This window comes from Haliotis cracherodii, unplaced genomic scaffold (genome assembly GCF_022045235.1).
Source record: "Haliotis cracherodii isolate W230 unplaced genomic scaffold, xgHalCrac1.p SCAF_5, whole genome shotgun sequence".
Classification (NCBI taxonomy): Eukaryota; Metazoa; Mollusca; class Gastropoda; order Lepetellida; family Haliotidae; genus Haliotis; species Haliotis cracherodii.
The window spans coordinates 36,134,101-36,148,357 of NW_027266308.1; the positions used below are offsets into that span (position 1 = coordinate 36,134,101).

At 42.9% G+C, this 14,257-nt stretch overlaps 2 long non-coding RNA genes across 2 annotated transcripts; both read right to left on the bottom strand.

Annotated features, from left to right (window-relative positions):
• Positions 1-633: 633 nt before the first annotated feature.
• Positions 634-5,029, bottom strand: LOC139443027 (uncharacterized). The gene is made up of 3 exons (XR_011651717.1): positions 4,681-5,029; positions 2,951-3,118; positions 634-713 (listed from the first exon to the last, which is right to left on the bottom strand). It is a non-coding gene; the product is annotated as an uncharacterized lncRNA (long non-coding RNA).
• A 1,796-nt stretch (positions 5,030-6,825) lies between these two features.
• Positions 6,826-14,027, bottom strand: LOC139443995 (uncharacterized). The gene is made up of 3 exons (XR_011651739.1): positions 13,952-14,027; positions 9,010-9,197; positions 6,826-7,549 (listed from the first exon to the last, which is right to left on the bottom strand). It is a non-coding gene; the product is annotated as an uncharacterized lncRNA (long non-coding RNA).
• Between the last annotated feature and the right edge of the window lie 230 nt (positions 14,028-14,257).

A 14,257-nucleotide genomic window follows, 5' to 3' on the forward strand; every position in this document is an offset into this window, starting at 1 on the left:
ATGGGGGTACAGCAAACTTTATTTCTTGAATATGATATACGAAGCTCATCTTTTCCATGTATACGCATGGTCACCGAACAAATGATATTAATTCATAAATAAAGATGAGGCATATGTTCCTTTAGAAATGATTTATTTCTGTTTTGGACACATATAATGACTGTGAAGAATAAGCGTACTTGTGTGAGGAGGGGCGACGTCACCAGCATACCTCTACGTAGGTCTATCTGAATCTTAGACGCACATCACCAACTTAGCGAGGTCTCGGCACGCGGAAACCACCTTGGCAATCCCAGCTGGGTCAACAACCTCTGTGCAATGTGTGTTGGCACACTTCTCCACCTCCTGGAACAACCAATCGCAGACAGTTTAACAATAGCAATCTCAGCTGGGTCAACAACCTCCGTGCAATGTGTGTTGGCACACTTCTCCACCTCCTGGAACAACCAATCGCAGACAGTTTAACAATGGCAATCTCAGCTGGGTCAACAACCTCTGTGCAATGTGTGTTGGCACACTTCTCCACCTCCTGGAACAACCAATCGCAGACAGTTTAACAATAGCAATCTCAGCTGGGTCAACAACCTCCGTGCAATGTGTGTTGGCACACTTCTCCACCTCCTGGAACAACCAATCGCAGACAGTTTAACAATGGCAATCTCAGCTGGGTCAACAACCTCTGTGCAATGTGTGTTGGCACACTTCTCCACCTCCTGGAACGACCAATCATAGATAGTGTGCAGAGTTGCGTCCCTTGGGCACACCAGGAACCTATGATTGTGGGTTCGAATCTCAGCTCGCCTCGATTATGTTTCTAACTTTGTTACCATCATGAAGCTCGTGGGTTTCACCAAAGTGGTAAACGTCTGAGAACTGCATCACTGGGTGCTTTCCTCCCACATTAAGCTGACAGGCCGTGATATAACTCGAATACTGGTGAAACCGCCGCTAAACCCATCTTCCCGAGGAAAGACTGTCCACTATGCCAAGTAAAGTCAAATTTCTACCCTTGCCATTTCAAGCCTTCTTTTCTGGACTCGATCGTGGCGCCTTCCCGTGTAGAACACGATTTGAGTCCCATGTGATGTAAAACGCGATATCCAATCAGATCGCTGTTTCTATTTTGAATGGCTTCACAAAGATGACTACAATAGCAGGCTACCTAGTTATTCACATAACGAATAGACAGACAAACGAAATGAGGCCTAGATTACCACCTTAGAGATACCTATTACCGCCGCATTTCACTCTTATAATCGCACAGGCACACAAACTACACGTACAGTATCATGACAAAAAATCGCACTGCATCCCAGCCACTTCGATAAGTGTTCGCTCGTATGAGTTAAAAAACAATGAAGTTTGAACTAGGATGTGTACAGAATTATTTGAGCGAGTTGATTGTAAACTTTGAACTACTTCGAAAATATTTGTCTTCCTTTAATTCTTAGAATAATCTCAGCGCAAATTCGACAGGCAATGGCTGTGGCCACATCAGCGACGTTTGGAGAATACGGAAGTTGATTTTGTACAACGTTCTCTGATTCGACTATCGATAGTCCTCTCATACTGTAGCTACGAAAAGTAGGCTTAGTATGGCAAGGGTCATCTTCCCGGGGCAAGGGAGTTACCTGACTGTAAATGTCCAGTTTCCACCCTTGCCGAACAAACCTGGAATTCCGGGGTCATATTTTGGATGGACTAACGAGTATATGCATAGTCCAATCAAAATCGACATCCGGTTTGTAAGGCAACATGGATTTCAACATGCAGATTTCGGTCGATGGAGGATTTGCAAAGCATGTGTTAAGTCAACTGGGCGTCGCCAGATATTTTGCAAATCTTTTCATGTTTTTAATCAAGGTGCTCAAATGATTTGATGCGCTTCACTGGGTAAGACCCGTTTTATTACAATATACAATATATCGTCTTCACTGGGCGCCGCCATTTTGTTTGGAGCAAATGCAAGTATATGAGAGATGGAATCTGATTGGTCAATAGGATGGACATAGAAGGGACATAACTCGTAATAGCAACTCGTGGTGCTACGATCGAGCCTGGAAATTCCAGCCTGGTTCGGCAAGGGTGGAAACTGGACTTTTATAGACAGTTAACTCCCTTGCCTCAGAAAGATGGGCAAGGGTGAAAACTGGACATTGATACAGGCAAGTGGACACGTTTGCCCCAGGAAGATGCTGAATCCAACTGAGACATATTGTCCATGGCTTTCAACACAACTGGGTTTGGGAAGAAAACAGTTAATCCTTTTAGATTGTCACTGTTCTTGCTGCAAGGACGCAGACCACCATATACATTGAACCACTTCCATCATCCCACACGTTTATATAGACACACATTAACATATACATGTATGCACGGACACACACGTATACCTTGACACACCTACAATGACATGCTCATAAAAGTTGGGGCGGTCGGGTAGCCTACTGGTTAAAGCGTTCGCTCGTCACGCCGAAGACCCGGGTTCGATTCCCGACATGGGTACAATGTGTGAAGCCCATTTCTGGTGTCATCCGCCATGATATTGCTGGGATATTGATAAAAGCGGTGTAAAACCATACTCACTTACTCATAAACTTTGAGTCATTGCCCCACCTATATTAAGATCATTCCGACTCCGTGGGGATTCGAGGCCAGCCAAAACTCAAATACAAGAAAATTTAACAGGTCAAAGTGCTACTTCCCTGCCACTATTCAAGTTTGAAGTTGTCCTTGCTGATTGATTGATTGATTGATTGATTGATTGATTGAGTATGGTTTTACGCAGCCTTATGCAATATTCCAGCAATATCAGGACCGGGGACACCAGAAATTGGCTTCACACATTGTCCCCATGTGGGGAATCGAACCCAGGTCTTCGATTTCAGTCTCTACTTTTGAATTTTTGAGGCGGTAGATGTGTAAATTAATGTAGACTTAGGTAACTTACATCAGCGCAGATGTTGCAAATGTACAGGCATTTGTGTGAATTGCTTATATCAGATGTGGACAGGTTATCATCAGGAAGCAACCGATTTTGCCCTCTCACTGGTACAGACAGATAGGCAGTCAGCACACACGCCAGAACCAGGAGGAACTTCATACTTCACCGTGGACTCTGAAATGAGGGATTCATGGAGACATGGATTCACTGCCTGTCGGTGTGTATTGACTTCGCCACAGTTCAGGATAATAGTAGGTGAGTGAGTATGGTTTTACACCGCTTTTAGCAATATTCCAGCAATATCACGGCCGGGGACACCAGAAATGGGCTTCACACATTGTACCCATGTCGGGAATCGAACCCGGGTCTTCGGCGTGACGAGCGAACGCTTTAACCACTAGGCTACCCGACCGCCCCTCAGGAGAATAGACGATCCGGGGTGGAATAGGTCTTCATCAAACCATGATTGCCGTAAATGGCGACCACGGTTGTCGTGAGAGGCGACTAACGAGATTGGGTGGTCAGGCTCGCTGACTTGGTTGATGCATGTCATCGTATCCCACTTGCATGAATTTATGTTCATGATGTAAATCACTCGCTTGTCTGGTCCAGACTCGATCATTTTACAGACCGCCGTCATATAGCTGGAATATTGCTGAGTGCGGCGTTAAACAAAAAAACAAACAAACAAAACAAACAAAACATGATACTATTAAATGTCAACGCCAGAGAATACCAATCTCGACCTCGAATCAGGTGAGGTGAAATTAATGTTTGACGTCACGTTCAAGATTTGCACATATATGGCGACGTGCATTCAGTTATATCACTGCGTTATATCAGCTTAAATGGGAGGGAAGCCGAATTGATCAGGTCCTTGACGATTAATTCTTTGTTGAGGCTGACAAACAAGAAAACAATCACCATGAATCAGAAAACGTTTTCCTCTGCATCATTATACCAGTCACATTGAACATATATCAGGGGCGGTCGGGTAGCCTAGTGGTTAAAGCATTCGCTCATCACGCCGAAAACCCGGGTTCCGATTCCCGACATGGGTGCACTATGTGAAGCCCATTTCTGGTGTTCCCCGCCGTAATATTGCTGGAATATTGCTAAAAGGGGCGTAAAACCATACTCACTCACTGAAAATATATCAAAATATATTTTGATCAATTACAATTATATTGATGCAACGTTCATACATTGTAGTATATTTCTATTTATTCCTGATCAGACAGAATATATTCCCCTGAATAGCATGTCATCGATTTCCTGTCCGTCCCCACGGTTAAGTGGATCTAACTGCGTCAAACTAGTTAGGACGACACATTTTAGTGACATATTACCAGTGAAAGTGTATCCAAATCTAGCCACATTGATGTGTAAAGCAAAACGCATTTTCTTTCGATCTTCATCACTGTCCCAAAGCACGACAACAGTTAGGCGTAACGTTTGCAATCTCCCACACTCCTGACACCAGTAGGGGCGGTCGGGTAGCCTAGTGGTTAAAGCGTTCGCTCGTCACGCCGAAGACCCAGGTTCGATTCCCGACATGGATACAATGTGTGAAGCCCATTTCTGGTATCCCCCGCCGTGATATTGCTGGACTATTGCTAAAAGCGGCGTAAAACTAAACTCACACACTCCCTGATACCAGTAGGTCTTACTTCTATGAGGCCATGGTGCAGGAAAACCACAACTTAGACTCGAACCTACAACATATTTACTCTTACCTGAGGGAATAGCGTCCAGTTAAGCACAGATGACTTCTTGTACTGGTCGAATGTGTATAGCATGGCGGGCGACAGCTTGTGTGGGCGTGGCTCGTTTCTTCAGTATTGACTTCGTTGGTCTCAATTGAATTTAGTTCCATTGTATTTATTGTTATTACCCCATACCTTATGTTGATGTCTCCAGTCCTACACGTAAGTCGATACTAGTGTATCAATTTATAGGAAATGTGATGTGTTAAGTAGGTGTTGGACGATTCAATGATTGTCTCCGACCCAGGTAATGCAGCTGTTCAAGGTCTTTTACATGGGCGCTGCTTACAAAGTGCGCCACATTAAACTATTGAAAAGCATGACCGAGATATGACTTGAACTGACATACTTCCGAAACAATGACGCAATTCATTATTTCTTGAAGGATTCGTAAAATCATTCGTAGATAAAGCATCTATGTTGACAGTGATCTCATTCTGTACGTTTGTGTGTGCGTATGTCTCAGTTCTCGGTGTTGCCTATCTATAGCTGCCTCTATGTGTATGTCCGTCTGCCACTTGCTCCGTGAATACGCTGTAGGGTATATACTAATACATCATCATCATCATCATCATCATCATCACCATCATCATCATTATCATCACCACCACCACCACCACCACCATCATCACCATCACCACCACCACCATCATCATCATCATCATCACTAAATAGGACCCACTCCCTATGTGACTGATAAATTTATTCATGACAAGCACTACACAGAGGAACATGTGTCTAATCGTTTCTAATCAAGCATACCAACTATTATTGATAATAACGGTAGTCGTAGATACACACATTAACCAATACACTCCTTTATCTCACCTCTTCCCGATCCGCTGAAGTTACTGACATCACATACAAGACCAAACTGCTGATCAAACTACAATAGTAGAGTATGTTTCTGAATTTATCAATATCTTTAATATATGTCCCCACCTTCTCTCTGACTGCGTGTCTCTCTGACTGCCTGCGCCCCCCCCCCCCCCCACACACACACACACACTCATCGGGTCGACTCGGCTAATTCCGCTGCTACCTACGTAATACCTCTGCATGGCGGCAACGGAGTGGTGATATTCCGAGAAATCACCGTAAACCGTGTAACGCCACATCGTTCGTATAATATACTACTCAAAAGAAGTTAAGGAACACCCACAATTGGAATGCTGTGTGATGCACTTCCCACCAGCCATGACAGATTAACCATAGCCATATGAAGAAAATGGGTGTTCTTTAACTTATTTTGAGTAGTATATAAGGCCTGTTATGAAGAGAGGTTTTTCTAATAAGGTATACACCTTGATTAAAAAGACACCGTACACCTGCTTAAGAAGGACTTTGTCGTTAGAAAACTGTACAAAACTACTACCCAAAGGGCTCTTACACGTCAGCTGACCTCTGATTTTTTGTTGATTGCTTAGTTGGTGTAGTTTTACCAAAACCACTTGGTCTAAATACGAACAGAAACAATACATTAAACGATGCTGGGTTTTTTTTATGAATAAGAGCTTACTACTACTATCGGTTCCTTGAAAAAAGGAAAACAATCGCGCCACGGGGTTTGTAGCAAAAATCCAGCTATATGAGGGCGGTCGGGTAGCCTAGTGGTTAAAGCGTTCGCTCGTCACGCCGAAGACCCGGGTTCGATTCCCGATATGGGTACAATGTGTGAAGCCCATTTCTGGTGTCCCCCGCCGTGATATTGCTGGAATATTGCTGAAAGTGGCGTAAAACCACACTCACTCTCTCTCCAGCTATAAGATGGCGGTCTGCAAATAGTCGAGACTGGACCAGATAATCCTGTGATTACAAGCATCGATCCACGCAATTTGGATACGATGACAGCATTGAATGCAATCAACCAAGTCACGCAGGTGACCATCCAATGCTTTGAGTCCAATCTTACGACAAGCATACGTTGCTGGACACTTATACCCTTACCATAATCCCCACAGTAGTCAACACTTTAAAAATATGCTTTTAGCATTCATGTACTTTCGGCATAAATAAAATTAAGCCTTAACACTAAAATCTAATGATTTGAACAAAATATGAGCAAAAGAGCAGCCTTGCCTTTGGGAGACCTTCATGGCCAAAATAAAGTCAAATTTAATATAGAGCAAAGAAAACCCCAGAACATGTATGCTGAGGCTCACTACTAACTACAAATGTACCAACTTATATTCCATTTTATAAAGAAATGTAATAGTGATAGCAATAAATAGGTTTTTCAATATGGCTGCCCTGGTGGCCATATTGAAAATCGGATTTCAACCTCTTGAACAAAACAGGGAGTAATCTTTGGTTGGAAGTTATGTGAAGGTTAGCTTCATGAGATTTTCACGACGGACACACAAGCCATGACATGAGCTCTTAATCAGGTGAGCTGAAAATGAAAGACAAAGGCTTACTTCCCACATTCACCTGATTAAAAATTGCCTTCATTTAGGGAAGAACGAACGGTACAGATGACTTGGCGGGAAAAAATAAGACTGGGTTCAAAACTTAATTGTATTTCGTATTTGTGAAATTATTCCTATGGGTCCATAAACTGAGATATGCAAAACGTCTAATGATAACAAACTAGATAACTGCCTGTTATCACATCCACGTTTGTTTATTTCGAAGTGTGATGACCAGAGCTGCCCTACTACTGGTTAATCTTCTGCTGGGTATTCGTATCCGGCGCGGAATACGTATTCGTCTTTTTGGGGAAGACGTACTGATCAAGTAACGCTGTGTCGTTGCACGTCCTCCCAATCAACACCAGGTCGACGACGTTGCAGCGGGTTGGGCTGCAGATGCTGTTGACGCAATACATCAACATGTCTAACTGAAAATATATTAAAACGATAGATGTTAGTGTCCACATTGTTGAACACAGGTTTTTGAATCGAGCCATTTGAGACAATTTATACACCTGCTCTACACAACTATCCGTGGTCTAGTGGGGGCTACAGCGTCTGCTCAAAAGATGTTAAAAGATGCTACTTGTAGTTATCTCGCCTGGTGCTCGACATTAAGGGGATAACACAAGGACAGGCTGGCTGGGAGTCGGTATACTGTCTGCGTGGAGTATCCAAGTTAAACTGCGGTGTGATATCTAGGGCTAGCACGATAAAAGCGGCATTAGTACAAGCAAAAGCGGCATTAGCACAAGCGCGCGCGCACACACACACGCACGCACACACACACACACACACACGCCGCTACATAAGTGCAATAATCTTGGACGAGACATTTAACCCCATTTGACCTCACCTCACCTCACCTCCGCACAAATCCAACGGGATTCCATTAATTATGAATAGGTCAAAAGTATCACATAGTTAAAGTCGGTTAAAATGTGGATTGGGTGGTTACAATGTGCGACTGTTTTGTTGGTTGATTGGTTTTCGCCATTGACCGCAATATTCCGGGTGTAACACTGAAGATAACCGATCGTCGGTCAAGAAATCAGTGTCCCCGACATATGGTACGATGACACACAATACGCCAAGCCTGACCCTACGATCTCTTTTTAAGTCGTCCCCATGCACGTCCTGGGGTACTGGAGACCTATTGTGACCCGGAATCCTCGCTGAGGTTGGATATTGATGTATGCGATTCACTTTAATATTGATCGCGGCCTTTGAAGGAAAACATTGGTATTATACAAATTTTCATGAAACGTTTTTTTCGATCGTTTCCACGTTGTCTCCAGCGAATCAAGCTCTTGCGTTTCTTGCTGATTCACCTTTCAGAAATAACCGTTCTTATCTGTATGAATGCCACGTGACGAAACAAATGCTACAAGACATTACCGATGTATTTGCGACGGAAGACAACAATTGGACGTTGTTGGAAGCGTCGTGTCATTGTTTGTTCGTTTGTTTGTTGTTGAACGCCGCACTCAGCAATATTCCAGCTATATGACGGCGGTCTGTAAATAATCGAGGCTGGACAAGATCAATCCAGTGATTGGCATCATGAGCATCGATCCACGCAATTGGGGTAGGATGACATGCATCAACCAAGTCAGCGATGCCGTCAGTCGCCTCTTACGATCGTGTCATTGAAACCGGCCTCAAAACGAAACTAGGTGGCGAAAGTGTCCAGGTTGTATATTATAATAGAATTGAGATATGGTTCAGAGCATAATCGAGGATAATTCCCACTTACTGGAAAAGAAGAAGGTAGCCCTACCGATATATACTAAAGTGTTAATTTTTCATCTCGAGATGAAATAATCAGTCTATTGTAAAACCCTACAAAGGGATAAACGGACACGAGGAACGCATCCAGTTAACTCACATCGTTCCTGAAACACATTTCACAGATGAAGAGGCAGGCAGAGTCCGGTGAGACAAGCGGATGCCTCAGATCGATGACCGGAAGCACAGGAGCAGCATCAGGTTCGTTTGACGTCACTACCGGTATGCATGCTAGCACTGCGCATGCCACAAAGAGAATAGTAACCGACGTCATGTTTCACTGTAAGTCTGAAACAAAGGGAAATATATGCAGTTAACTGACAAATACAGCTGAATAAACTTAATAGTCATCTTGAAAAGAACCGTTTCCCCATCGTTGTTATCTGTTGCTTTGACTAAAACATCTTTGCACACCATTTTATTGTATTGCTTTGACTGAATATTAACTGTAACGTGTTCTCGAAGTGTGTATCCTAGCTTCTGTATCGCCTGGCATTAGTTCATTAACACACAACGATCGGTTTAAGAGGTAGGTTTCGCTACACACGTACATTATATTAATGTACCCATTCATTCTTTAAGACAATCCAACATAGTGGGTGTCCTCTATGTATATGATGTCTTTGGGTATATTTTCGCTCCACGAAAACCCCACTTCAACAGCCTACACACCGACCGACATGCAACATATTTGTCTGACGACCAAATGGTTAGGCTTGGTGACTTGGTGGTTTGGCTTTTTTGTTTGTTTGTTTGTTAAACGCCGCACTCAGCAATATTCCAGCTATATAACGGCGGCCTGTAAGTAATCGAGTCAGGAACAGACAATCCAGTGATTGACATCATGAGCATCGAGCCACGCAATGGGGATAGCATGACATGCATCAACCAAGTCAGTGAGCCTGACCACCCGATCCTGTTAGTCGCCTCTTACGACAAGCATGTCAGACACTCTAGCATGTCAGTCTCAGCATGTCAGACACTCTAGGATGTCAGTCTCTCTAGCATGTCAGACACTCTAGCATGTAAGACTGACCCTGTAGCATGTCAGTCTCTCTAGCATGTCAGTCTCTCTAGCATGTCAGTCTCTGTAGCATGTCAGACACTCTAGCATGTCAGACACTCTAGCATGTCAGTCTCTCTAGCATGTAAGACTGACTCTGTAGCATGTCAGTCTCACTAGCATGTCAGACACTCTAGCATGTCAGACACTCTAGCATGTCAGCCTCTCTAACATGTCAGCCACTCTAGCATGTCAGTCTCTCTAGCATGTCAGACGCTCTAGCATGTCAGTCTCACTAGCATGTCAGTCTATCTAGCATGTCAGTCTCTCTAGCATGTCAGCCACTCTAGCATGTGAGACTGACTCTGTAGCATGTCAGTCTCTCTAGCATGTCAGTCTCTCTAGCATGTCAGTCTCTCTAGCATGTCAGACACTCTAGCATGTCAGTCTCTCTAGCATGTAAGACTGACTCTGTAGCATGTCAGTCTCACTAGCATGTCAGACACTCTAGCATGTCAGTCTCTCTAGCATGTCAGACACTCTAGCATGTCAGCCTCTCTAACATGTCAGCCACTCTAGCATGTCAGTCTCTCTAGCATGTCAGTCTATCTAGCATGTCAGTCTCTCTAGCATGTCAGTCTCTCTAGCATGTAAGACTCACTAGCATGTCAGACACTCTAGCATGTAAGACTGACTCTCTAGCATATCAGTCTCTCTAGCATGTCAGTCTCTCTAGCATGTAAGACTGACTCTGTAGCATGTCAGACTCTCTAGCATGTCAGTCTCTCTAGCATGTCAGACACTCTAGCATGTCAGTCTCTCTAGCATGTCAGACACTCTAGCATGTCAGTCTCTCTAGCATGTAAGACTCTCTAGCATGTACGACTCTCCAGCATGTCAGACTCTAGCCAGACATGACTGCAGGCGATGCGGACTTACTAGCCTGTAATCGTTACAAGATACCAGACCTGTAATCAAGCACATATTCTTCCATAGTTAGGATACTCCCATTAGGTGCTGTGGCGAACGAAACGTGCCTAAACATTTAATCGCTCACGTATTGAGGAATTCAGTTCCATTGAACCAGAACAACATGCCTCAATTTTCTAAAATCTTGCCCCTGGTATGGCGTCCCGAACATGTTCGTTAGAGAGCAGATCCTGAAATAGACATTGCCCGACCATAGATTCAATGTGGTGGGAGAGACACACGAAAGACATGGTGGCTACAGCCTTTGCATGAATAGAGGGGGAATGGGGGACTGTACCAGCCTGACCTCGTGGAGGATCGTATCCTCAATCCACCGCTCGGTGACAGTTGTGTGTTGGCGTGTTGGTGTTCCACGTCAAATGAAGTACCCGGTCCAATATATTGATATTAATTTTCGACCAGGGCTCGGAATTGTTAAAATATTTTTTGTCTAAAGATTTAGACGTAAGACCATATTTTTACTTAAAAGTAGTCCAAATTCATAGAAAATCTGACCCCTAAACGTCAAACGTACCAGTCCCAGCAAGTTTGATTCCAGTCGTTAAAACGTCACTTTATATGTGTGTCACCTCAAATTTGTATAATGTTCATCAATCTAACGGGGCGGTGGGTTAAGTGGTTAAAGCGTTCTTACACGAAATCCCCACGGAGTAAATTTTAGATTGGTGAGTGAGTAAGGGTTTACGCCGCTTTTAGCAGTATTCCAGCAATATCTCGGCGGGGGACACCAGAAATAGGCTTCACACATTGTACCCATGTGGGGAATCGAACCCGGGTCTTTGGCGTGACGAGCGAAAGCTCAGCCCATGCGGGTCACTAGAGGTCGTAACGGGATTCATCAAAGCAAACGACAGGGGAGGCTCATACAAATTAATCCACAAAAAATAATCCACATATTTTGAGTCATGAAAAAATAGAATTCTTTAATATAAGGTGCTTTACATTTTGTCTTTTCTGGGAGGGTCATGAAAAAACTATAGAAGGGCATGAGAAGGCCTTGGGTCTTCCAAAAAATATGACAGCATTAAGGGAGGACCAATATTTTCAGTACATTAGTGCATCAAAAACCTCCGACCCACCCACCCCTGTAATATAAGCCCGGCCTTTAGGTCCATCTATATATTTTTCCGTCTAGTAATCCCTCCGGTTTTTCGCCTTTTAACATGTCGACACCATCCTAGCAACAGTCGCATATGGTGTTTTCATTTACTATTTTGGGCATTTGTCTTGATACTAATATATAACCATTACATTCTCAACAAAATGTATTTATTTATTTTCTCTCTTTGTATTCTCCGACCGACTTCCTTCTCAAGCAAATGGATACGAAGCATACTAAATATGGACTGCAAGAAGCTGACAAGCCGTAACAGAAATACGGCGTAAAACACTACTCACAATCTGAAATCGAAATGAAAAACTTAAAAAAATCCCTTAGCCATAATATCTTTTAGGAAAACATTAAGCGGCCTAGCGTTAGAACATATTACAAGCCCCGGCCCGTCTGTATGCCCACGGCCAGTTTCAGAGAGGCAGGGATTGGAAACTTGCTCCCATTTAGTTGTCCTTGTGACGGGCGACTGATTAATCGTTTCTATCCTGGATATTCTTAACATGCAGTTTACGGACAATAGCGAGTATAAAGTGAAAATTTATTTTAAGGTCGTGAAGATTTACAAATATGGCCACGCATCGTGTTTTATAGCCATATTAATCCCACATGCTTCAACAACATATATTGATTCTATAGAAACCTAATTTCGTTCTCTCAGTACACAATGTCGCTTCAAATGAATGAAATTTCCTCAAAAGACGCCTCGTTTATTTTCATTAATCGATTAAATTAAATCACTTCTCCCACATATAGAATTGTGCTTTATTTCCACGAAACATATCTTAATTTATCTCAGAGTTTTATTATTTGAATTAAATCAGTTCATTTTCCTTCCGTTGAAATCGCTGTGTCACATGATGTCTTCAATTCAGTCTTGGACACACGACTTTCCGGTCGAGTTATTTAGAGCTTAGGAGAGGTTATATTTATATCCTGAAATTGTTATTGATCATTGCTGATGTATTCAACCGAATTATGACTTCGCTGCGTCAAACAAAACGATTAACGTTTTTAGCTGTTGGCATGGAACGCTAACTGAAATTGTCATACCGCAAAACCACATCCGACAATGCAGAACGTATCAGTATGCTAACTTACTTTTAGTGGATGTCAAAAAATCAATGTTTGAAAACAAGCGACCAATGTTATTTTGAAAGGCGAAACCGTGGTACGTATGAGTGCATATGTATAATCAGTATCTTACCTACCACATGGATGTCGGGTTCTGATTGGCTGAGACCCATTGTATTATTTTCAATGTACCCCGCTAATATACAAGGTAATTTCTGTTGTTCCCCACTCGAATTGTCGAACTTTTGGCATTACATTTGGAACACAGTCAAAGACGGGGTCGAATAGGTCTTCAGCAACCCATGATTGCCATAAAAGGCGACTATGCTTGTCGTAAGAGGCGACTAACGGGATCGGGGGGTCAGGCTCGCTGATTTGGTTGATTGCGTGGATCGATGCTCATGATGGTAATCACTGGATTGTCTGGTCCAGACTTGATTATTTACAGACATAGGTAGAATATTGCTAAGTGCGGCGTTAAACAACAAACAAACAAACAAATATTTGGGTCCTTTCAAGAGTATTGTCACAAGCACTACAAGTTGGAACTTGCACCCTTAAGCTTATTAGAATACATACATAAATAATAAACTGCCGGGACCCCCCAAAAAGAATACGCTCGAAACGTAAGGTCCTAAACACAACAGCGCTACCCGTATCAAATACATCACAATCGAATACTCATTTCTTGTTTGTTTCATTTTAGCCACCATCGAACATGGGTGTATACTTTCTTTTGGCTGCCAGTTTACATCGCTGAAATTAATATAGAAAGTTCACAAACAAATTAAAGTTAGCAGTGGAACTCGGTGCTTAGTCAACTTTACATTAAATGTTACATGTCAAACAATAAAAAATACCAACCTGCTTGCTTTGCCCGAGATGAAGGATTGTTACAGACGACTAATCACGTGATATATATGTGTCAATCAAGTGTAATGATACTGCACGACCAAGGCACGTGTGGATACAGCTGTACTTTGAATGAGAAAGTTGGACAATGTAAAACTCAAACGGTTAATATATACCACTCAAAAGAAGTTAAAGAATCCGATTTTTTCTTATTACTTTTGTTAATGAGCTGCTTGGCATGTCTTCTTTTGAGTCGCATATAGCCAGAGAGAGTGAGTAGAGCTGTGGTGTGAGTTGTATGATTGAGTTGCCCGATTT